This window comes from Phocoena phocoena, chromosome 1 (genome assembly GCF_963924675.1).
Source record: "Phocoena phocoena chromosome 1, mPhoPho1.1, whole genome shotgun sequence".
In the NCBI taxonomy this organism is placed as follows: domain Eukaryota; kingdom Metazoa; phylum Chordata; class Mammalia; order Artiodactyla; family Phocoenidae; genus Phocoena; species Phocoena phocoena.
The window spans coordinates 44,737,111-44,741,065 of NC_089219.1; the positions used below are offsets into that span (position 1 = coordinate 44,737,111).

At 49.1% G+C, this 3,955-nt stretch overlaps 1 pseudogene; it reads right to left on the reverse strand.

Annotated features, from left to right (window-relative positions):
* Window positions 1-1,324: 1,324 nt before the first annotated feature.
* LOC136127576 (solute carrier family 25 member 3 pseudogene) lies at window positions 1,325-2,322 on the reverse strand (annotated as a pseudogene).
* Between the last annotated feature and the right edge of the window lie 1,633 nt (window positions 2,323-3,955).

The window sequence follows — 3,955 nt, forward strand, 5'->3', positions numbered from 1 at the left end:
TTTTTTTTTTTGCTGTACGCGGGCCTCTCACTGTTGTGGCCTTTCCCGTTGCGGAGCACAGGCTCCGGACGCGCAGGCTTAGTGGTCATGGCTCACGGGCCCAGCCGCTCCGTGGCATGTGGGATCCTCCCAGACCAGGGCACGAACCTGCGTCCCCTACATCGGCAGGCGGACTCTCAACCACTGCGCCACCAGAGAAGCTCAAGTTTGTGGTTTTTAATACAAGTTGTTAGGGCAATTGTGTAACATTTTGGTAAATCATATCAAATATCATATGAAGTTTATTTCTTATTCACATTCTACAAACATCTCTAATTCACAGAATTTCACTAATTTTATCGTTTCCCCAGTCAGAGATGTGAAGGCTACAAAAAACTGAAAACGTGCCTTATAACTTCAATAAATTTTATGAACCTCAACCACTGTAAAGATCAATGAAATATCTACCACATTAAATGAATGACATTTGTTACATTAAAAGTGAGGTTTTTTCCTTTCAAAATTACAAAAACCATTCTTTAATATTTAACCAAAATTTGTTGGAATTTGTAGGGTTGTGTGTGTGTTTAAATGTCAGGGTGGTATGATTTTCTTTGGATGTATGGCTGTTGAAAGCTGAGTTGTACAAAAGAAATCTTTAGAGAACAGAGACTTTTCTTTACATACTTATTCCCAGAGCCTGCCCTTCATCTCGTTTTGGTTTTCCACATTGATCCAATTGTAGCACTTCCTGGAGCGAGCTAGGTTCTAATCAGCAACATCAGGAAGAGAATAGGACAAAGCCAAATGAGAAAATGCAGATTTCATGTCATGCTCTTTGAAAACAGTGGATGCTTTCTAAGCTATCAGGCAATGTAAGTCACAATTTAACGTTTAATAATTTTTACCTGTAATGGACATGAGCAGGAACTATGGAATGGGTCCTTTATCTATTCAATAGGTGCACGATTTCTACTGAGACGAGCACCATGTAGCAGAATTTTACTTTGCTCTCTGTCCCACATAGTCGTGCTGACCTTAAACCCTCATTAGTAGGCTATTCAGTAGTGATGTTTGGATAATCTCCACCTAATGGTGAATCAAAGAAGATGCAATCTAGAGGAGGCACGAAATCACCTAACGTTACTTCCTGTTAAGAATTTTTTCCTTATGATTGTGGAAAAGCTATTGAGTTAAAGCAACCATGCCGACTCCCCAAAGATAATGGTTCAAACCGCCAAAAGAAACGGTTGCAATTCTCTTGGATTGCCAGAAAGAAGGAATCAATCACTTAAAGAAAAGTCGGTCTGCACGTTAGGTCACCTCTCCACAAACGTTAACATTCCTACACACTAGTGTTGTTTGAATGCAATCCCGCACCCAATCGAAATACTGGCCAACGGTGTCCACAGGAGTCGTCCAATCCACGCCTACTTCGCTTCTTTAGGGATTCGGGTGTTTGAGGGACCGGAGGGCGAGGCAGCTTGAAACAGACCTTGACCGAGTCACAGATGAACCACTGCAGCGCGGTCAGGGTGCCAGTCATGATGATCCGGGCGAACAGGCCCTTCAACACGGCCCCGAACCCCAGGTTGCGGAGAATCTCAAAGGCCGTGCTGCTGCCTTTCTCCTTGTTCAGAACGGACATGAGGGAATCGGCCGGGTGGGCCACGACGGCGCAGAAGACGCCAGCTATGTAGCCGGCCGCGAAGGTCACGGCCAGCTGCTCAGCTTTGGTGTACTGGCTCTGCGGCTTGGGCACCACGTACTTGGAGAGCGCCTCGACGGTGTGCTCGAAGCAGGCGAACTTCATCATGGTGTAGGGGATCTGCCGCATCCAGCGCGGCGCCGCGCCTTTGTAGAAGGCCCACCGGCCCTCCTCACCGTACATCCTGGGGGCCGCGGCCCGAGGCGGCCAGGTACAGGCTGCTTCTCCACTCGTAGCCCTTCTCCTGGCCCAGGAGCTGCGCTTAGCGGATCTACACGGAAGACGTCGTATAGGCCGAACTTGAAGAGGCCCTGCAGGGAGTAGCCCAGGAAGGTCGGGGCCCAGGCTCGGGCCAGGCCGCGCAGCCCGTCGTTCCGCACCGTCACGCCGAAGCCACTCAGGATGCCCTTGTACTTGCCGGGGTCCACCTGCATGCGGCACTTTACGAGGTCCAGGGGCACAATGGCCGTGTGCGTCAGCCCGCAGCTCAGCATCCCGCCCAGGCCGCACAGCTGCAGGTACTTCGAGGAGCCGTACGCATAGCTGGGTTCCTCCGCAGCCGCCGCCCAGGACCTGCCCTTGAGTCGGCCCACGCTTCTCACCTGCAGGGTTCGGTAAATGCCAGCGTCACACATGGCCGAGCTCGGTCTAGTCACACACTCCCCTCAGCCGGAGCTCCTTCCTCCCTCAGGGGCCCCGGTGCATTGTGCATGCATCTGAGTTTACCCCCGAGAGCCCGCCAACCCAAAGGTCAGGGTGAGGGACAGGCCGGCCGGCGCCCACAGGGCTTCAGTTGCACTGTACCTGCACCTGTAACTCCCCCTACCATCGGCTGGGCTGCTTTGGGGTTGCAATCCCGCCCCTGAAATTTTAAGTAGGGGCATCACCCCGCCCCTCACCTCCAGGACCGCCCTTCGCCCCGCCCTCATGCCTTCGGGCGAATGGGCTTCTGCTAACGGCAGGAATCCCGCCCTTCAGCCCTTCTTAGCCAATGGTCAGTGGCCCCTAGGTCTCACTTTCGCTGGTGGGTAAGGCTTTTCGTGCCTAGAATGGCTTCTGTCCGTCTCAGCCGCTTAGTCTAATACAAAGATGCTAAAAAAGTAAATCAACAAGTACAAACATGAGTAAACACATGAATAGGCAAGTAAATAGATAAGGAGGTGAGGGAGAGGGCGAAGAGTCGCCATGCACGGTTGCTTTCCTGAAAGACTTTTCTGGAGTCCTCACTCAACTGCCCGCTTATGGTAATGGTCATCTCCATGGCCACAGAGTGTTCTATGGAGGGAATGGGCAGAGAGAACCAGGAACCTGGCGTTGGAGGCCCAGTCCCTCAGCTTCCGGCCTTACCTAACATCCTTTTGCAGATGGATAGGATATCTCCCTCCAACACCCACACTCCACTCTTGTTTCCCTCCAAGAGTTGTGAAGGTTTAGGAAACATGGAGGTTCTCACTAAATTGAGAGAGGGTGCTGATTATTTTCATTCATTAGGTATTTTTTTCATTGACTACTGAATCCCTGCCATGATTCTGGAGTTTACGAAACTCAGAAATCCTCTCTCCTCTTAGGGAGCTTGCAGTCTCATTGGCCTGGAAAATGAGAACTAAATGGCTCCACGTGTAAATAAGTAGCATATATTCATTCATTCACTCACTGTGTGTGGCCCCTATGCAGGATTAGGGGTTTAGCAAAGAGCCAGACATATTCTTGCTTACGTCTAAACAAGGAGATTAAAAATTGGTATTGTGTGATAAGTATCATGACAGGAGTTTGAATAAAGTTCTGGATGAACAATGAGGGGCAACTAATTCTGCCTGATGAAATTTAAGAAGACTTCTCAGAGGTCTTGAAGGATGAGTAGGAGTCAGTTATATAAAGAAAAATGGAAAGATAATTCCAGGTTAGGGGAAACATGAGTGCATGACCCACTGAGGAGAGGTGAGTAATGTGGCATGGTGGAAACCAGCAAGGGTTGAGTCTGAAAAAAATAGAATTGGGTCAAATTAGGGAAAGCCTTAATACCTGTTCAGGACTTTGACTTTTATCATGTAGGGAGGCCAGTGTTTCTCAGAAGTGTGATCCATAGACCACCTGCATCAGAATCATCTGGAGAATTTCATTTAAAATCCCTGATCACACCCTAGACCCTCTGAATGAGAATCTGAGAGTAGGACTATGCAATTTTAATAAGCTCCCTTGGGTGGACTCTTCATGAAACTTCACTAAAGTTTGAAAGCCACAGAATGTAGATGATGGGAGGTCAAGAAT